Source organism: Triticum dicoccoides, chromosome 2B (genome assembly GCF_002162155.2).
Source record: "Triticum dicoccoides isolate Atlit2015 ecotype Zavitan chromosome 2B, WEW_v2.0, whole genome shotgun sequence".
NCBI lineage: Eukaryota > Viridiplantae > Streptophyta > Magnoliopsida > Poales > Poaceae > Triticum > Triticum dicoccoides.
Genome location: NC_041383.1, coordinates 240,011,796 through 240,034,150, shown reverse-complemented (window position 1 = coordinate 240,034,150; position 22,355 = coordinate 240,011,796). Strand labels below are relative to the sequence as shown.

General features: G+C 44.1%; 1 long non-coding RNA gene across 2 annotated transcripts; it reads right to left on the bottom strand.

Moving 5' to 3' along the window:
- Window positions 1-1,868: 1,868 nt before the first annotated feature.
- LOC119367616 lies at window positions 1,869-4,211 on the bottom strand. Of its 2 annotated transcripts, none has more exons than XR_005176363.1 (3): window positions 3,784-4,211; window positions 2,675-3,381; window positions 1,869-2,567 (listed from the first exon to the last, which is right to left on the bottom strand). It is a non-coding gene; the product is annotated as an uncharacterized LOC119367616 (long non-coding RNA). The 2 variants fall into 2 exon arrangements; XR_005176364.1 differs by lacking the exon at window positions 3,784-4,211 and adding an exon at window positions 3,486-3,555.
- Between the last annotated feature and the right edge of the window lie 18,144 nt (window positions 4,212-22,355).

Genomic DNA, 22,355 nt, shown 5'->3' with positions numbered 1-22,355 from the left:
ATTTTTTCTTATGCCAACTCACCAAGTCATCCCAAAGACTGGAACCAGACATGGTTCTATTGCCAAGACACTTCATCGGCTGATGAAAACCCTCTGCCCGATTTTCTTGCTCTACGTCTTGAGTCCAACTATCAGCTTCCTGACAAGATTACAGCCGCCAAACGCAAAATGCTCGCCCCCACCCCGGCTAAAATCAAGGCTCTTCTAGGGAACGGGCTAACTGGCATCGATTTGGTCCGGGTTTGGCTCGCCTGGCGGGTTATTCCGTTGAGCCGCCACCCGGGCCTGATGTGTACCTACACAAGCAAAAAATATGATCCTATGCGGCATAGTTATGATGATTTGGATAACCACGTCATCAACGACATGACCAAGTCTCTCCTGAATGAGAGCCTAGAAGACCGCGGCAAGGTGGGCTTAAGCCCCTTCTGCGAAGCTAACCCGGCTCCAGCAGTAAGCTGCTGCCCGTCGGAATAAATTACCTTCGTCTTTTGATGTTTCATCTGTACTCATACTTTTGCTGATTTTCACAGACTGGTGATAAATTTTGGAAGGTTAAATATGATCATGAGGCTGTGAAGAAAGCTAGGAAGGCCAAGAGAGCCGCCAGGAAAGAGGCTGCAAGGAAGAAGGGAAAAAAAGCCACCGCCTCTGACTTTCTTCGGCTAGAAGATACTTCTGAGTCGGAGGTAGCCCTTGACTCTCTTGGCTCCTTTTTTAACCATCTTATTGACACTGATTATCAGAAGGAGGACACAAGAACAAGTCATGGCAGGGATGAAGAGGTAACTATCATTTCCTCCGACTCTGAGCCTTTGCCAAGACAAAAAATCTGAAGAGTAACCCGGAAAGTAAGATTATCACATCCCTTAGCTTATCAAGATCCTCAATTTCTTTTGAAGCGGCAGATTCATGAGAGCCGGAGGCAGACCCGGACCAGCAAGGATGCGGAAATCTCCTCCGGCTTACCTAACCCACCAAGGAAGCGGCGGAACAAGGTCACCTCTGATGTAAATCTCTTTTATCCTTTGGCGGGTCTCACTCGTCAACCGCTCAATTCTTCTGACTCGAATTATCAGGAAACTTCACCTTCCTCTCGCGAGTCTGTTGGAAATATGCCCTAGAGGCAATAATAAAATGGTTATTATTATATTTCCTTGTTCATGATAATTGTCTATTGTTCATGCTATAATTGTGTTATCTGGAAATCGTAATACATGTGTGAATACATAGACCACAACATGTCCCTAGTGAGCCTCTAGTTGACTAGCTCGTTGATCAACAGATAGTCGTGGTTTCCTGACTATGGACATTGGATGTCATTGATAATGGGATCACATCATTAGGAGAATGATGTGATGGACAAGACCCAATCCTAAGCATAGCACAAGATCATGTAGTTTGTTTGCTAGAGCTTTTCCAATGTCAAGTATCACTAGGAGAATGCACGTGCGTTGCTACGGGCAACATTTAGCAATTTGGTCGGCGGATCAATGAGGAATTACTTGATATAATAGTTGAATATCCATGCATTACAACAAAATATATATTACCATGATGACCAAAGGCGTAAGAAAGACCAAAATCGAGCATAACCAAATATTTCCTCAACAATTTCCAAAAAATGCTCGCAACTTAGAAATTAAAGAAACAGCCAGTATGATTCTAAACTTACTTGGTGAACACATGAATGATTTAACTTTTTGTTGTCAATATGCCAAGTATAATGTTGTAAAATTTATTACCTCGTGAGATCAACATATTCGGAGACATCAGACAACTCCAGGTATATGCAATTTAGACAACCCCAAAATGACATAGAACTTTGCAATGTTCAGATTGCTCGACCAGTTAAGTCTGCCATTGACTAATTCTCAACAAACAGACAAATATCGAGAGAAATCAGTGCGACTTCTCTGAAACAAACTACACAAAAATAGACACAACAACTTCACCTCACTCGTTTGACCCCAACCACCCGTGAAGCTGCCCTCCTATCTTGAAATCCATAGAAAAAAACATATCAAAATCAGATATTATCTCACGAAATATGCACCTAATTAAATATGAAGCAAAGATGAAAAGATACATCACACCCATACTATTTGATGGAACCATCCAGGATAACGATTTCAAAAGATTGTCGTCATTGTAGACCATCCATCGGCACAAGCACAAGACATAGTATGCTATCCATCCTAGATGCAAGTATTGCTTTCACTAATTCACCCTCGATCGGTGGCTGCATAACCGGCGTCGTTCTGCTCACAATTCAAGTCGCCTTCGTTGTGGCTGAGCTACCTCGTAGATCTCATCCCGGTTCTCCCCCTGCCATCTTAGAGGAAAATAGTTGTGTGGGCGCTCTCGGTTCTCATGACGCTGTTGTCCTCGCTCTATCAACATTGGACCACCGGCTTGTTGCTCGGTGCTGGAGCACATCATGGCGGTTTCTCAAGCATATTATTGGTTGTGGTTGTGGCTCTGGCCCGCCTGATAAGGCCACCCGCCACCGCCCTTGATGGTGCATCTCTTGCCACCATTGTCCGTGCCCATGCATTGCGACGGATCTAAAAAAAATACTCATACATGTTCACTAACCTGAAAAAATATTATCTTATTTGTAAAATTCGGAGCAAACTTGTAAGATTATTTTCGTAAAAATATCACAACTTACCTTAGACACTTCACATGTCGATCATATTGTCAGAAATGACATATGGCATCAGCAACTCCGTCTTTTACTGATAATAAATGAAAATAATAGCTAAGGTGTTGATGATATAGCATTTCAGCCGACTTTGCACGATCTAAAAGTCCATAAAAATTCTACGCGGAAAATCACAAATAGGAAAAAGGTAACATTACAAGTATAGGTCTGAACTTTAAAGAGATGCCTGACCATTTTTTCAGAGTTATATTGCTTCTAGATAAAATGTGTACATTTGTTTTATGCACAAAAAATATGGACCACCATCAAGAACATTTTTTTTACGTGGGCGATGTGCTTGCTCAAACCTGCACAAGAAATATGGACCAGCATGAGTATAATCACTGCTCATCCTCCCCAGCCTACTTTGAGCTTGCTCGAACCTGCATAACCATTTGACAAAAAACACGCTATCTGCTTACTAATCTCTATATGAACTCTAGATATAAGCAAATTATGACTATGAAGCAATTATATCTTTTTTACAGTAGGCCAGGTGATCAAAGGCAAGGATGAACACTATCTGGTGTAGACTTCAGCCATGCACACCCATGTCTAGAGCCACTGAACTGGAGGAAGGTAACCAGCATGTGGAAGAGACGGCACATGCAATTCCTCCCGAAGATTGCTGATCATGGCCTGATTGCTGGAGAAATCAGCTTCCACGCCGCTCACTGCAAAGATCAATCAGGAGAAAGCAAATTCATTATCTTCTGTGATTAACATCAATGATTTAATAATTAATTTGATTGTTTTCACTTGTATGCTATGCACTAACGCGAGTCACTTCCATCCGAGCGTTTTGGCCACATGAGAAGAAATCATCTCTTCCACTTGCCCACGTCAGAAGCAAGAGGACACTGTCTTCAGCCAGCAATGAGAGGAACATACAGAAGGGAATCAGGGATGAATCGGAGTCATGCACAGAATTAAGCGGCCCATACAACCATGTATATGTACCAAAGTCTTGATCTGATTTTTTTCACAATTAAAGTCTTGATCCAATTGCTACAATAATCAGGTGCTTCTTACCTATTTTTATCCTGAATATACCAAACGCTATCGGGAATTAATACCTTTGGCTCTCGCCTTTGAGGCGCACGCAGCAGCATGGATGCATTAACATCGGCGCACCCTAGCTTGCCCAGCCACACCGGCAGCCGCGCTCGCCTAGGCTCCGGCAGCATGTGCACCCGCGCCACCAGCCCACCATCGCCTACGTCCACGGTTGCCTTGGCCCTCGGTGCGCGACGACGGCTTCGGGAGGGCTATGGAAGCGGCCTCCAACAGCGCGCGTCAACAAACGAAAACGGCGGCGCCTCCAACGGGGGCACGTCCTTTGGCCCCCGACGCGTCAATGGACCACGCCCCCCAAGGCGACGGCGGACAACGTGCTCCTTGTCTGCATCCTTGCGATGCGACCGCATGCCTCAACGTGTTTGAGGACGAGCCCAAATACCCGACGAGTCTTTCCCGTGGGGAGCGGGACGCATGAGACTTTGCCACGCGAAGGTAGACGTGGTCCTCAGTAAATCAGATCAAATCGGATCCCATCCCGATTGTCTCGGGAACGTCCCAATCTTTTTTCCACGAATGAGACGACGTACGAAACCAGTTAATCGTATATGGTATTATTGATAGATTGATTTGTTGTAATCATACAAGATCATTCCTAACCCCGCCCAAACAATGGAGGAAAGGGTGGCCAAGGAAAGATCTGTTTTGAATATAAATTAATTAGATTACTTAAATACATTAGGAAAGCGTGGTGAGGGATAGATTAGGAAAGCGTGGTTTTTTATGGATATAAAAATCAAATGGGAAACCAATTCGGATTTTGGTGGGAAGGTGATCTCACGTAAGAAGGTAAGCAAATCATGATGTGATTTTTGAATCCTTAATTACCAAAGAATTAAATGAGCACCTACCAAAGGAAGCGCAAGAATTATTACCCGATATAAACCGATGAAGTGGGGGGAGGGGACGAAAAAAAATCTAAAAAAACCAGCGAAGGTGGGACGAAAAAAAACCATGATAGGTGGGACGAAAATTGACCAGCGGAGACTACCAAGTGCTCCATTAGGAGCAGAGATGAGTGCCGCTAGTGTGTTGCCACGTACGGAGAAACTACGAACTGGAATTTTCATCCAAATCATGAAAAATGTCAATGTTCCTCTCCTCTCCCATCCCTCGTGTGAACATACCCAATTCGTGGTTGGCTCGCTACATTCAGCGTAGCTCTGATGTGCACTGCCATCGCTCTTGATTAGTTGCCGCAATGCCACGCATCTACGCCAACAAGCTGGGAAAAAAATGCAAATGTTACACCGAGTCAAAATCAACCATCCACAATCGTAACAATAGAAAAGATAATAACCAAAATTTAACAGAAGAACTACTACTTGGCTCCCAGATCCATCTCGATAGCCCTTGATCTGGCTGTTGAGCTTCTCCTAGCTGCCTCAGTATCACATCATTACCAAACATGTAGTGGATGCCTAGCGGGACAAGGATTAAGAAATAACATGAGGTAAAAAATATGATGGTTGTCAATTCCATAAGACGATCCGAGTAATTTGACAAAACAGATCGGGAGCATCTTGTATAATCTCAAAAAAACAACTAAAAATATGAGAAATGAATTGATGAAAATCAGCCCCTGCTCTCATTCATGCTCGCTTTTGTAATGGGAGGCAAGGAATGGGGATACCGGGATAAGAAAGGATCACATGGACGGCAAGCCTCCACCACCGGCAAGTGGGGTTGCTTCACATCCAATCTCCACGGCCGCCGCCTCCATGGGGACGAACTCCCATGTTCACAACCGGGCTCCCAATCGGCCGCTGCCTCGCCGACCTTGATGACGAAGTAGTCCCTCCCTTCGATCCCATTCGCAACAGAGGTAACACCCATCACAGCGGATGGGTCCGCGGTGAGATCCCTACTGGATTATGGTCGCGCCTCCCCAAACCTCACCGCGGGACACATGAGAGGGCGCCGTTGCCATGGTCAGTCTTGGATGGGGAAAGGAGGCGACATAGCAGCAACGGCGCCCTCGCCGGGATTGGTGGCGACGGCGGCGGCGAGCGAGCGGGAGGACGGCGGCGGAGAGATAGTAGGAGGGCGGTGGCGGCAGTCCATCGGCCGCCGTGACGTGAGAGGAGGATGGGGATGGGGCCGCGATCTGGACGTATGGAGCGGTCGAGAGGAGGGGAAGCAGGCGGCTGGGTTTTTCCATCGTGCGGGGTTTGGGGGAGGTCAAACGAGAGGTTTTTTTCGTGCGGGAGGCAGAGCAACGAGGGCGGATGTAGGGAGACGGGACGCGGTCGGTTGGCAGGAAAAGGAAAGCTATGCATTTTTTAGGCAGTAGAGATGATTGATGATAAGAAAGGGAAAATCACATCAATATAAGGAAATATCCCATCAATACTTGATTGATTGCGATTTGTTTTTTATATGGTAACTAATCTGATCATCAATACTTGATTGATTGCGATTTATTTTTTATATGGTAACTAATCTGATGGGTTTATATGGGTGGTGAAGCGAAAAGGCAGGTGGGAGGGAGACGAAATAAAACCAGTGAAATAAAACCAACGAAAGTGGTGAGGCGAAATAAAACCAGCGAAAAATAACCGGTGGACTATTCACCAACTGCTCTATTAGGAGTAGAGATTTCCTTAGACCATGAGATTGTGTAACTTCCGGATGCCGTAGGAGTCCTTTGGGTGTACCAAATGTCACAACGTAACTGGGTGACTATAAAGGTATACTACAGGTATCCCCGAAAGTATTTGTTGGGTTGACACGGATCGAGACTGGGATTTGTCACTCCGTATGACGGAGAGGTATCTCTGGGCCCACTCGGTAATGCATCATCATAATGAGCTCAATGTGACCAAGTGTTTGGTCACGGGATCATGCATTACGGTACGAGTAAAGTGACTTGCCAGTAACGAGATTGAACAAGGTATTGGGATACCGACGATCGAATCTCGGGCAAGTAACGTACCGATTGACAAAGGGAATTGTATACAGGATTACCTGAATCCTCGACATCGTGGTTCATTCGATGAGATCATTGTGGAACATGTGGGAGACAACATGGGTATCCAGATCCCGCTGTTGGTTATTGGCCGGAGAGCTGTCTCGGTCATGTCTGCATGATTCCCGAACCCGTAGGGTCTACACACTTAAGGTTCGGTGACGCTAGGGTTGTAGAGATATTAGTATGCGGTAACCCGAAAGTTGTTCGGAGTCCCGGATGAGATCCCGGACATCAAGAGGAGTTCCGGAATGGTCTGGAGGTGAAGATTTGTATATAGGAAGTCCAATTTCGGCCACCGGGAAAGTTTCAAGGGTTACCGGTATTATACCGGGACCACCGGAAGGGTCCCGGGGGTCCACCGGGTGGGGCCACCTATCCCGGAGGGCCACATGGGCTGAAGTGGGAAGGGAACCAGCCCCTGGTGGGTTGGTGCACCCCCTTGGGCCTCCCCCTGCGCCTAGGGTTGGAAACCCTAGGGGTGGGGGCGCCCCACTTGACTTGGGGGGCAAGTCCCACCCCCCTTGGCCGCCCCCCTTGAGATTAGATCTCTAGGGGGCCGGCGCCCCCCCAGGGCCCCTATATAAAGAGAGGGGAGGGAGGGCAGCCACACCCTAGTCCCTGGCGCCTCCCTCTCCCCCCGTACCACCTCTCCCTCTCGCAGAGCTTGGCGAAGCCCTGCCGAGATCGCCGCTACTTCCACCACCACGCCATTGTGCTGCTGGATCTACATCAACCTCTCCTTCCCCTTGCTGGATCAAGAAGGAGGAGACATCTTCCCCAACCGTACGTGTGTTGAATGCGGAGGTGCCGTTCGTTCGGCACTAGGATCTTCGGTGATTTGGATCACGACGAGTACGACTCCCTCAACCCCGTTCTCTTGAATGCTTCCGCTCGCGATCTACAAGGGTATGTAGATGCACTCCTCTCTCTCGTTGTTAGATGACTCCATAGATTACTTTTGGTGAAGCGTAGAATTTTTTTTATTTTCTGCAACGTTCCCCAACAGTGGTATCAGAGCTAGGTCTATGCGTAGTTTCTATGCACGAGTAGAACACAATCTTGTTGTGGGCGTAGATGTTGTCAATTTTCTTGCCACTACTAGTCTTATCTTGTTTTGGCGGCATCATGGGATGAAGCAGCCCGGACCGACCTTACACGTACGCTTACATGAGATAGGTTCCACCGACTGACATGCACTAGTTGCATAAGGTGGCGAGCGGGTGTCTATATCTCCCACCTTAGTCGGATCGGATTCGATGAAAAGAGTCCTTATGAAGGGTAAATAGAAATTGGCATATCACGTTGTGGTTTTACGTAGGTAAGAAACGTTCTTGCTAGAACCCTATTGCAGCCACGTAAAAACATGCAACAACAATTAGAGGACGTCTAACTTGCTTTTGCAGCATATGCCTTGTGATGTGATATGGCCAAAAAGGTTGTGATGAATGATATATATGTGATGTATGAGATTGATCATGTTCTTGTAATCGGAATCACGACTTGCATGTCGATGAGTATGACAACCGGCAGGAGCCATAGGAGTTGTCTTAATTATTGTATGACCTGCGTGTCAATGAATAAACGCCATGTAATTACTTTACTTTATTTCTAAACCATTAGCCATAGTAGTAGAAGTAATAGTTGGCGAACAACTTCATGGAGACGCGATGATGGAGATCATGATGATGGAGATCATGGTGTCATGCCGGTGACGAAGATGACCATGGCGCCCTGAAGATGGAGATCAAATGAGCAATATGATATTGGCCATATCATGTCACTATTTGATTGCATGTGATGTTTATCATGTTATTTGCATGTTATTTTCTTAGAACGGTGGTAGTAAATAAGATGATCCCTCACAATAATTTCAAGAAAGTGTTCCCCCTAACTGTGCGCCGTTGCGAAAGTTCGTTGTTTCTAAGCACCACGTGATGATCGGGTGTGATAGATTCCAACGTCCACATACAACGGGTGTAAGACAAATTTACACATGCAAAACACTTAGGTTGACTTGACGAGCCTAGCATGTACAGACATGGCCTCGGAACACAAGAGACCTAAAGGTTGAACATGAGTCATATGGAAGATACGATCAACATGGAGATGTTCACCGATGATGACTAGTCCATCTCACGTGATGATCAGACACGGTCTAGTTGAGTCGGATCATGTATCACTTAGATGACTAGAGGGATGTCTAATCTGAGTGGGAATTCATTAACTAATTTGATTAGATGAACTTAATTATCATGAACTTAGTCTAAAAACCTTTGCAAAATGTCTTCTAGATCAAATGGCCCACGCTCATGTCAACCTCAATTTCAACGCATTCCTAGAGAAAACCAAGCTGAAAGATGATGGCAGCAACTATACAGACTGGGTCCGGAACCTGAGGATCATCCTCATAGATGCCAAGAAAGCATATGTCCTAGAAGCACCGCTAGGTGAAGCACCCATCCTAGAGAACCAAGACGTTATGAACGCTCGGCAGTCGCGTGCTTATGATTACTCCCTCATTCAGTGCGGCATGCTTTACAGCTTAGAACCGGGGCTCCAAAAGCGTTTTGATCAACACGGAGCATATGAGATATTCGAAGAGCTGAAAATGGTTTTCCAAGCTCATGCCCGGGTCGAGAGATATGAAGTCTCCAACAAGTTCTATAGTTGTAAGATGGAGGAAAATAGTTCTGTTAGTGAGCACATACTCAAAATGTTTGGGTTGCACAACCGCTTGTCCCAGCTGGACATTAACCTCCCGGACGAGGCGGTCATTGACAGAATCCTTCAATCGCTCCCACCTAGCTACAAGAGCTTTGTGATGAACTACAATATGCACGGGATGGTGAAAACTATTCCTGAAGTATTTTCAATGCTGAAATCAGCGAAGGTGGAAAACAAAAAGGAACATCAAGTGTTGATGGTCAATAAAACCACTAGTTTCAAGAAAGGCAAGGGTAAGAAGAACTTCAAGAAGGACGGCAAGGGAGTTGCCGCGCCCGGTAAGCCAGTTGCCGGGAAAAAGAAGCCAAAGAATGGACCCAAACCTGAGACTGAGTGCTTTTATTGCAAGGGAAGCGGACACTGGAAGCGGAACTGCCCCAAATACTTAGCGGACAAGAAGGCCGGCAACACTAAAGGTATATGTGATATACATGTAATCGATGTGTACCTTACCAGTACTCGTAGTAGCTCCTGGGTATTTGATACCGATGCGGTTTCTCATATTTGTAACTCAAAACAGGAGCTGCGGAATAAGCGGAGACTGGCGAAGGACGAGGTGACGATGCACGTCGGGAATGGTTCCAAGGTCGATGTGATCGCCGTCGGCATGCTACCTCTACATTTACCTACGGGATTAGTTTTAAACCTCAATAATTGTTATTTAGTGCCAGCTTTGAGGATGAACATTGTATCTGGATCTCGTTTAATACGAGATGGCTACTCATTTAAATCCGAGAATAATGGTTGTTCTATTTATATGAGAGATATGTTTTGTGGTCATGCCCCGCTGGTCAATGGTTTATTCTTAATGAATCTCGAACATGATGTTACACATATTCATAGTGTGAATACCAAAAGATGTAAGATTGATAATGATAGTCCCACATATCTGTGGCACTGCCGCCTTGGTCACATTGGTGTCAAACGCATGAAGAAGCTCCATACAGATGGACTTTTGGAGTCTCTTGATTTCGAATCATTTGACACGTGCGAACCATGCCTCATGGATAAAATGACCAAGACTCTGTTCTCCGGAACAATGGATCGAGCAACCAACTTATTGGAAATTATACATACTGATGTGTGCGGTCCAATGAGCGTTGAGGCTCGTGGAGGCTATCATTATGTTCTCACTCTTACTGATGACTTAAGTAGATATGGGTATGTCTACTTGATGAAACACAAGTCTGAGACCTTTGAAAAGTTCAAGGAATTTCATAATGAGGTAGAGAATCAACGTCACAGAAAAATAAAGTTCTTTCGATCAGATCGTGGGGGAGAATATTTGAGTCACGAATTTGGTACGCACTTAAGGAAATGTGGAATTGTTTCACAACTCACGCCGCCTGGAACACCTCAGCGTAACGGTGTGTCCGAATGTCGTAATCGCACTCTATTGGATATGGTGCGATCTATGATGTCTCTTACCGATTTACCGCTATCATTTTGGGGATACGCTCTAGAGACAGCTACATTCACTTTAAATAGGGCACCGTCTAAATCCGTTGAGACGACACCATATGAATTATGGTTTGGGAAGAAACCTAAGCTGTTGTTTCTAAAAGTTTGGGGATGCGATGCTTATGTCAAGAAACTTCAACCTGAAAAGCTCGAACCCAAGTCGGAAAAATGCGTCTTCATAGGATACCCTAAGGAAACCATTGGGTATACCTTCTACCTCAGATCCGAAGGCAAGATCTTTGTTGCCAAGAACGGGTCCTTTCTGGAGAAAGAGTTTCTCTCGAAAGAAGTGGGAGGAAAGTGGAACTTGATGAAGTACTACCTCTTGAACCGGTAAGTAGCACAACTCAGGAAGATGTTCCTCTCGTGCCTGCACCGACTAGAGAGGAATTTAATGATGATGATCAAGGTACTTCGAATCAAGTTACTACTGAACTTCGTAGGTCCACGAGGACACGTTCCACACCAGAGTGGTATGGCAACCCTGTCCTGGAAATCATGTTGTTAGACAACGGTGAACCTTCGAACTATGAAGAAGCAATGGCGGGCCCAGATTCCAACAAATGGCTTGAAGCCATGCAATCCGAGATAGGATCCATGTATGAAAACAAAGTGTGGACTTTGACAGACTTGCTCGATGATCGGCGAGCGATAGAAAACAAATGGATCTTTAAGAAGAAGACGGACGCGAATGGTAATGTTAACATCTATAAAGCTCGACTTGTCGCTAAGGGTTATCGACAAGTTCAATGGGTTGACTATGATGAAACTTTCTCTCCCGTAGCGAAGCTGAAGTCCGTCCGAATCATGCAAACTCCAGTGATCCATTTATGGGCTGGTGCAAGCATCTCGGAGTTGGAACATTCGCTTTGATGAGATGATCAAAGCATTTGGGTTTATGCAGACTTATGGAGAAGCCTACATTTACAAGAAAGTGAGTGGGAGCTCTGTAGCATTTCTCATATTATATGTAGATAACATACTTTTGATGGGAAATGATATAGAACTTTTGGACAGCACTAAGGCCTACTTGAATAAGTGTTTTTCAATGAAGGGCCTTGGAGAAGCTGCTTACATATTAGGCATCAAGATCTATAGGGATAGATCGAGACGCCTCATAGGTCTTTCACAAAGCACATACTTTGATAAGATAGTGAAGAAGTTCAATATGGATCAGTCCAAGAAGGGGTTCTTGCCTGTGTTGCAAGGTGTGAAATTGAGCTCGGCTCAATGCCCGACCACGGCAGAAGATAGAGAAAAGATGAGTGTCATCCCCTATGCCTCGGCTATAGGGTCTACTATGTATGCCATGTTGTGTACCAGACCTGATGTAAACCTTGCCGTAAGTTTGGTAGGAAGGTACCAAAGTAATCCCGGCATGGAATACTGGACAACGGTCAAGAATATCCTAAAGTACCTGAAAAGCACTAAGGATATGTTTCTCGTTTATGGAGGTGACGAAGATCTCGTCGTAAAGGGTTACGTCGATGCTAGCTTCGACACAGATCTGGATGACTCTAAGTCACAAACCGGATACGTATATATTTTGAATGGAGGGGCAGTAAGTGATACGTCTCCAACGTATCTATAATTTTTGATTGCTCCATGCTACTTTATCTACTGTTTTAGGCAATATTGGGCTTTATTATCCACTTTTATATTATTTTTGGGACTAACCTATTAACCGGAGGCCCAACCCAGATTTGCTGTTTTATGCCTATTTCAGTGTTTCGAGGAAAAGGAATATCAGACGGAGTCAAAACGGAATGAAATCAACTGGAGAAGTTAATTTTGGAAGGAAACCAACCTGATGGGCTTGGAGTGCACGCCAGGGGAGTCCCGGGCTGCCCACGAGGGTGGGGGGCGCGCCCCCCTACCTCATGAGCAACTCGGAGGTCCACCGACGTACCCCCTGCACCCATATATACCTACGTACCCTAAACCTTCCAGAACAGAAGATAGATCGGGAGTTCCGCCGCCGCAAGCCTCTGTAGCCACAAAAAAACCAATCGGGACCCTGTTCCGGCACCCTGCCGGAGGGGGATCCCATCACCGGAGGCCATCTTCATCATCCCGACGCTATCCATGACGAGGAGGGAGTAGTTCACCCTAGGGGCTGAGGGTATGTACCAGTAGCTATGTGTTTGATCTCTCTCTCTTGTGTTCTCTCTTGTGTTCCTCTATGGAACGATCTTGATGTATCCCGAGCTTTGCTATTGTAGGTGGATCTTATGATGTTTCTCCCCCTCTACTCTCTTGTGATGAATTGACTTTCCCCTTTGAAGTTATCTTATCGGATTGAGTCTTTTATGAACACTTGATGTATGTCTTGCGTGGGATAACCGTGGTGACAATGGGTTATTCTATTGATCCACTTGATGTATGTTTTTGTGATCAACTTGCGGGTTTCGTGACACTTGGGAACCTATGCATAAGGGTTGGCACACGTTCTTGACTCTCCGGTAGTAGCTTTGGGGCACTCTTTGAAGTACTTTTATGTTGGTTGGATGAATCTGAGATTGTGTGATGCCTATCGTATAATCATGCCCATGAATACTTGAGGTGACAATGGAGTATCTAGGTGACATTAGGGTTTTGGTTGATTTGTGTCTTAAGGTGTTATTATAGTACGAACTCTTTTATAGATCGATCCGAAAGAATAACTTTGTGGTGGTTTCGTACCCGATCATAATCTCTACGTTTGTTCTCCGCTATTAGTGGCTTTGGAGTGACTCTTTGTTGCATGTTGAGGGCTTGTTATATGATCTATCTACGTTATTATTGTTGAGAGAACTTGCACTAGTGAAAGTATGAACCCTAGGCCTTGTTTCCTATCATTGCAATACCGTTTATGCTCACTTTTACCGCTCTCTACCTTGCTGTTTTTATTATTTCAGATTACAAAAACCCATATCTACTATCTATTTTGCAGTTGTATCTTCATCTCTTCGCCGAACTAGTGCACCTATACAATTTACCGTTGTATTGGGTGTGTTGGGGACACAAGAGACTCTTTGTTATTTGGTTGCAGGGTTGTTTGAGAGAGACCATCTTCATCCTACGCCTCCTACGGATTGATAAACCTTAGGTCATCCACTTGAGGGAAATTTGCTACTGTCCTACAAACCTGTGCACTTGCAGGCCCAACAACATCTACACGAAGAAGGTTGTGTAGTAGACATCAAGCTCTTTTCTGGCACCGTTTCCGGGGAGGCTAGGTAAAGGGCGCTCACTCACATCCCATCAACTAAACTCTTTTCTGGTGCCATTGCCGCGGAGGCTAGGTAAAGGGCGCTCACTCACACCCCGTCAACTAAGCTCTTTTCTAGCACCGTTGTCGGGGAGGTTAGCACTTGAAGGTATATCTTTAGATCTTGCAATCGAATCTTTTTGTTTCTTGTTTTAGCACTAGTCTAGTTTATAAAAGAAAACTACAAAAAAAATGGAGTTGAGTTTGTCTCATATGCTTCACCTTTTTAATATCTTTCGTGAGCATGATTGAAATGTTGTTAGTATGAATTTCTTGAACATCCATGATGCTAATGATATGCAAAGCCACAAGCTTGGGGAAGCTATGTTTGATGGAGATGATATTTTTTGTCCCCCAAGCTTTGATGAGCAAATTTACTATGATGAAAGCATGCCTCCTATCTATGATGATTATTGTGATGACACGTATGCTATAAAGAAGAAGTTTGCTTATGTGGAGAGTAGAAAATTTTCTATGCTTGTAGATCATGAAAAGAATGCTTTAGGTGCTGGTTATATTGTTGAATTCATTCATGATGATACTGAAAATTATTATGAGAGAGGAACATATGCTTGTAGGAATTGCAATAATACCAAGTTTCCTCTCTATGTGTTAAAAATCTTGAAGCTATGCTTGTTTTGCCATCCTATGCTAGTTTATTATTGTTCCCATAAGTTGTTTGCTCACGAAATCCCTATGCATAGGAAGTGGGTTAGACTTAAATGTGCTAGTCATATGCTTCATGATGCTCCCTTTATGTTTCAATTCTTATCTTTTATGTGAGCATCATTGTCATCATCATGCCTAGCTAGAAAGGCATTAAAGAAAAGCGCTTGTTGGGAGACAACCCAATATTTATACTTACTGTTTTTGTGTGTCCACATGATTATGCTACTGTAGCAATCATGTTTTATAGCTTTTGTTTCAATGAAGTGCCAAGTAGAACCTTTGGGAAGACTTGGGTGAAGTTTATGTGATCTTGCTGTGAAAAACAGAAACTTTAGCACTCACGAGATTAGCTGCCATTTTTTACTGGAGAGTGCTTTTAGGTTGATTCTTTTTGCAGATGATTAATAGACAAATTTATCAGGTCCATAAGTTTATTTAATAATTTTTGGGGTTCCATAAGTATACGTTTGATACAGATTACTACAGACTGTTCTGTTTTTGACAGATTCTGTTTTCTATGTGTTGCTTGCTTATTTTGATGCATCTATGGCTAGTATTAAGTGGTATAAACCATAGAGAAGTTCGAATACAGTAGATATTACACCAATATGAATTTAGAATGAGTTCATTACAGCACCTAAAGTGGTGGTTTTATTTTCTTATACTAACGGAGCTTACGAGTTTTGTTTTGAGTTTTGTGTGGTTGAAGTTTTCAAGTTTTGGGTAAAGATTCGATGGACTATGGAATAAGGAGTGGAAAGAGCCTAAGATTGGGGATGCCCAAGGCACCCCAAGGTAATATTCAAGGACAACCAAGCAACTAAGCTTGGGGATGCCCCGGAAGGCATCCCCTCTTTCGTCTTCGTTCATCGGTAACTTTACTTGGAGCTATATTTTTATTCGCCACATGATATGTGTTTTGCTCGGAGCATCATTTTATTTTGTTAGTTTTTGCTTGATGTTGGTTAGAATAGTGTTTTGCCTCTTTAGTTTCAATAAAAAAAAGTCAAGCATAGCCTTTGCCATGCTTATTTTGCTAGATTGCATGTTGCTGTTTGAAAACAGAAAGTCAGACCATGGCCTAACGTTGAATCTTTTTGCATATTGAGCTCTGATAAATTTATTACAGTGGGAACTTTTAGTTCATAATTTTTGGAGTCAGGGAAGTATTGATACTCTTGCATTCTTTACAGACTGTACTGTTTTGGCAGATTGCTGTTATGGTTGCATTGTTTGCATATGTTTGCTTGTTTAATGATTCTATTTGAGGATAGGAGTATTAAATATACAGAGGCATTTAGTATTCAATGTTGAATAATAATTTAAGTGATTTGTTACAGTAGGAAATGATAAGGTTTTGCATTGGTTTATACTAACCTATCTTACGAGTTCTTGTTGAGTTTGTTGTGAATGAAGCTTTTGATAAAAAGAGAAACCATGATATGAGAGGAATTAAGGAGACACAAAAGTTCAAGCTTGGGGATACCCAAGGCACCCCAAGATAATATTTCAAGAAGTCTCAAGCATCTAAGATTGGGGATGCCCCCATAGGCATCCCACCTTTCTTCTTCAACAACTATCGGTTAGTATTGGTTGAGCCTAAGTTTTTGCTTCTTCACATGAGTTGTGCTATCCTTGCTTTGTAGTTTCCTTTAGCTTTGCTTGCTGTTTGAATAAAGTATCAAGATCTGAATTCTTTAATGAGAGAGAGCCTTACACAAATTGGAATTTGCTAGAATACTCTATGTGCTTCACTTATATCTTTTGGAGTAGTTTGTTGTTTGCTCTAGTACTTCACTTATATCTTTTAGAGCATGGTGGTAGTTTTATTTTGAAGAAATAGATGAACTCTCACGCTTCACTTATATTATTTTGAGAGTCGTTAATAGCATGGTAATTTGCTTAACATTAATATACTTGGTATTCAAGATATGTGAAACTTTCTTTTGAGTGCGTTGAATACTAAGATAAGTTTGATGCTTGATAATTGTTTTGAGATATGGAGGTAGTGATATTAAAGTCATGCTAGTTGGGTGATTATGAATTTAAAGAATGCTTGTGTAGAAGTTAGCAAGTCCTGTAGCATGCACGTATGGTTACAGTTGTGTAACAAATTTGAAACATGAAGTGTACCTGGCTTGTGCATCCTTATGAGTGGTGGTTGGGGATGAGCGATGGTCTTTTCCTACCAATCTATCCCCCTAGGAGCATGCGCGTAGTACTTGATTTTTGATGACTTCTAAATTTTTGCAATAAGTATATGAGTTCTTTTGACTAATGTTGAGTCCATGGATTATACGCACTCTCACCTTTCCGCCATTGCTAGCATCTTCGGTACCGTGCATTGCCCTTTCTCACCTTGAGAGTTGGTGCAAACTTCACCGGTGCATCCAAACCCCGTGATAAGATACGCTCTATCACACATAAACCTCCTTATATCTTCCTCAAAACAGCCACCATACCTACCTATTATGGCATTTCCATAGCCATTCCGAGATATATTGCCATGCAACTTCCATCATCATCATCATCATGACTTACATTACTTTTGTCATATTGCCATTGCATGATCATGTAGTTGACATCGTATTTGTGGCAAAGCCACCATGCATTATTTTTCATACATGTCACTCTTGATTCATTGCACCATCCCGGTACACCGCCGGAGGCATTCATATAGAGTCATATCTTGTTCTAAGTTTTGAGTTGTAATCCTTGTGTTGTAATCAATAGAAGTGTGATGATCATCATTATTAGAGCATTGCCCAAATAAAAAAAAGAAAGGCCAAAAAAAAGAAAGGCCCAAAAAAAGAAAAAAAGGGCAATGCTACTATCTCTTTTTCCACACTTGTGCTTCAAAGTAGCACCTTGTTCTTCATATAGTGAGTCTCATATATTGTGCTTCAAAGTAGCACCTTGTTCTTCATGTAGTGAGTCTCATATATTGTGCTTCAAAGTAGCACCATGCTTTTCATGTAGTGAGTCTCATAAGTTGTCTTTTTATACTAGTGGGAATTTTTCATTATAGAACTTGGCTTGTATATTCCTACGATGGGCTTCCTCAAATGCCCTAGGTATTCGTGAGCAAGCGAGTTGGATGCACACCAACTAGTTTTCTTTTGTTGGGCATTCATAGCTCTAGTGCATCCGTTGCATGGCAATCCCTACTCCTCATGTTGACATCAATTGATGGGCATCTCCATAGCCCGTTGATTAGCCTTGTCAACGTGAGACTTTCTCCTTTTTTGTCTCCTCCACACAATCCTCATCGTCATATTCTATTCCACCCATAGTGCTATATCCATGGCTCACGCTCATGTATTGCGTGAAGGTTGAAAAAGTTTGAGATTATTTAAGTATGAAATAATTGCTTGGCTTGTCATCGGGGGTATAGAAGTTGGGAACATCTTTGTGTGACGAAAATGAAGCATAGCCTAACTATATGATTTTGTAGGGATGAACTTTCTTTTGCCATGTTATTTTGAGAAGACATGATTGCTTTGATTAGTATGCTTGAAGTATTATTATTTTTATGTCAATATGAACTTTTTTCTTGAATCTTTCGGATCTGAATATTCATGCCACAATTAAGAAGATTTACATTGAAATTATGCCAAAGTATCACTCCGCATCAAAAATTCTTTTTTATCATTTACCTACTCGAGGACGAGCAGGAATTAAGCTTGGGGATGCTTGATACGTCTCCAACGTATCTATAATTTTTGATTGCTCCATGCTACTTTATCTACTGTTTTAGGCAACATTGGGCTTTATTATCCACTTTTATATTATTTTTGGGACTAACCTATTAACCGGAGGCCCAGCCCAGATTTGCTGTTTTATGCCTATTTCAGTGTTTCGAGGAAAAGGAATATCAGACGGAGTCAAAACGGAACGAAATCAACTAGAGAAGTTAATTTTGGAAGGAAACCAACCTTATGGGCTTGGAGTGCACGCCAGGGGAGTCTCGGGCTGCCCATGAGGGTGGGGGGCGCCCCCCTGGGCGCTCCCCCTACCTCGTGAGCAACCCGGAGGTCCACCGACGTACCCCCTGCACCCATATATACCTACGTACCCTAAAACTTCTAGAACAGAAGATAGATCGGGAGTTCCGCCACCGCAAGCCTCTGTAGCCATAAAAAAACCAATCGGGACCCTGTTCCGGCACCCTACCGGAGGGGGATCCCATCATCGGAAGCCATCTTCATCATCTCGGTGCTATACATGACGAGGAGGGAGTAGTTCACCCTCTGGGCTGAGGGTATGTACTAGTAGCTATGTGTTTGATCTCTCTCTCTCTCGTGTTCTCTCTTGTGTTCCTCTATGGCACGATCTTGATGTATCCTGAGCTTTGCTATTGTAGTTGGATCTTATGATGTTTCTCCCCCTCTACTCTCTTGTGATGAATTGAGTTTCCCCTTTGAAGTTATCTTATCGGATTGAGTCTTTTATGAACACTTGATGTATGTCTTGCGTGGGATAACGGTGGTGACAATGGGTTATTCTATTGATCCACTTGATGTATGTTTTGGTGATCAACTTGCGGGTTTCGTGACACTTGGGAACCTATGCATAGGGGTTGGGGCACGTTCTTGACACTCCAGTAGTAGCTTTGGGGCACTCTTTGAAGTACTTTTATGTTGGTTGGATGAATCTAAGATTGTGTGATGCATATCGTATAATCATGCCCACGGATACTTGAGGTGACAATGGAGTATCTAGGTGACATTAGGGTTTTGGTTTATTTGTGTCTTAAGGTGTTATTCTAGTACGAACTCTTTTATAGATCGATCTGAAAGAATAACTTTGTGGTGGTTTCGTACCCGACCATAATCTCTACGTTTGTTCTCCGCTATTAGTGGCTTTGGAGTGACTCTTTGTTGCATGTTTAGGGCTTGTTATATGATCTATCTACGTTATTATTGTTGAGAGAACTTGCACTAGTGAAAGTATGAACCCTAGGCCTTGTTTCCTATCATTGCAATACCGTTTACGCTCACTTTTACCGCTCTCTACCTTGCTGTTTTTATTTTTTCAGATTACAAAAACCCATATCTACTATCTATTTTGCACTTGTATCTTCATCTCTTCGCCGAACTAGTGCACCTATACAATTTACCGTTGTATTGGAAGTGTTGGGGACACAAGAGACTCTTTGTTATTTGGTTGCAGGGTTGTTTGAGAGAGACCATCTTCATCCTACGCCTCCTACGGATTGATAAACCTTAGGTCATCCACTTGAGGGAAATTTGCTACTGTCCTACAAACCTGTGCACTTGCAGGCCCAACAACGTCTAGAAGAAGAAGGTTGTGTAGTAGACATCAGTAAGCTGGTGCAGTTGCAAGCAAAGCGTCGTGGCGGGATCTACATGTGAAGTGGAGTACATGGCAGCCTCGGAGGCAGCGCATGAAGCAATCTGGATGAAGGAGTTCATCACCGACCTAGGAGTCATACCCAATGCGTCGGGGCCGATCACTCTCTTCGGTGACAACACTGGAGCTATTGCCCTTGCCAAGGAGCCCAGGTTTCACAAGAAGACCAGGCACATCAAGCGTCGCTTTAACTCCATTCGTGAAAATGTTCAAGATGGAGACATAGATATTTGCAAAGTACATCCGGATCTGAATGTCGCCGATCCGTTGACTAAACCTCTTCCACGAGCAAAACATGATCAACACCAGAACTCTATGGGTGTTCGATTCATCACAATGTAACTAGATTATTGACTCTAGTGCAAGTGGGAGACTGTTGTAAATATGCCCTAGAGGCAATAATAAAATGGTTATTATTATATTTCCTTGTTCATGATAATTGTCTATTGTTCATGCTATAATTGTATTATTCGGAAATCGTAATACATGTGTGAATACATAGACCTCAACATGTCCCTAGTGAGCCTCTAGTTGACTAGCTCATTGATCAACAGATAGTCATGGTTTCCTGACTATGGACATTGGATGTCATTGCTAACGGGATCACATCATTAGGAGAATGATGTGATGGACAAGACCCAATCCTAAGCATAGCACAAGATCGTGTAGTTCGTTTGCTAGAGCTTTTCCAATGTCAAGTATCATTTCCTTAGACCATGAGATCGTGTAACTCCCGGATGCCGTAGGAGTGATTTGGGAGTACCAAACGTCACAATGTAATTGGGTGACTATAAAGGTATACTACAGGTATCCCCGGAAGTATCTGTTGGGTTGACACGGATCGAGACTGGGATTTGTCACTCCGTATGGCGGAAAGGTATCTCTGGGCCCACTCAGTAATGCATCATCATAATGAGCTCGATGTGACCAAGTGTTTGGACACGGGATCATGCATTACGGTACGAGTAAAGTGACTTGCCGGTAACGAGATTGAACAAGGTATTGGGATACCGATGATCGAATCTCGGGCAAGTAACGTACCAATTGACAAAGGGAATTGTATACGAGATTACCTGAATCCTCGACATCGTGGTTCATTCGATGGGATCATCGTGGAACATGTGGGAGCCAACATGGGTATCCAGATCTCGCTGTTGGTTATTGGCCGGAGAGCTGTCTCGGTCATGTCTGCACGATTCCCGAACCCGTAGGGTCTACACACTTAAGGTTCGGTGACGCTAGGATTGTAGAGATATTAGTATGCGGTAACCCGAAAGTTGTTCGGAATCCCGGATGAGATCCCGGACGTCACGAGGACTTCCTGAATGGTCCGGAGGTGAAGATTTGTATATAGTAAGTCCAGTTTTGGCCACCGGGGAAGTTTCGGGGGTCACTGGTATTGTACCGGGACCACCGAAAGGGTCCCGGGGGTCCACCGGGTGGGGACACCTATTCCGGAGGGCCACATGGGCTGAAGTGGGAAGGGAACCAGCCCCTGGTGGGCTGGTGCGCTCCCCTTGGGCCTCCCCCTGCGCCTAGGGTTGGAAACCCTAGGGGTGGGGACGCCCCACTTGACTTGGGGGGCAAGTCCCCCCCCCTTGGCCGCCGCCCCCCCTTCAGATTAGATCTCTAGGGGGTCGGCGCCCCCCCAGGGCCCCTATATAAAGAGGGGGGAGGGAGGGAAGCCGCACCCTAGTCCCTGGCGCCTCCCTCTCCCCCCGTACCACCTCTCCCTCTCGCAGAGGTTGGCGAAGCCCTGCCGAGATCGCCGCTACTTCCACCACCACGCCGTTGTGCTACTGGATCTCCATCAACCTCTCCTTCCCCTTGCTGGATCAAGAAGGAGGAGACGTCTTCCCCAACCATACGTGTGTTGAATGCGGAGGTGTCGTCCGTTCAGCACTAGGATCTTCTGTGATTTGGATCACGACGAGTACGAGTCCCTCAACCCCGTTCTCTTCAACGCTTCCGCTCGCGATCTACAAGGGTATGTAGATGCACTCCTCTCTCTCGTTGCTAGATGACTCCATAGATTGCTTTTGGTGAAGCGTAGAAAAAAAATTATTTTCTTCAATGTTCCCCAATAGAGTCAATGCAGTCCAACTTGCCGGCTTTCAAGACCG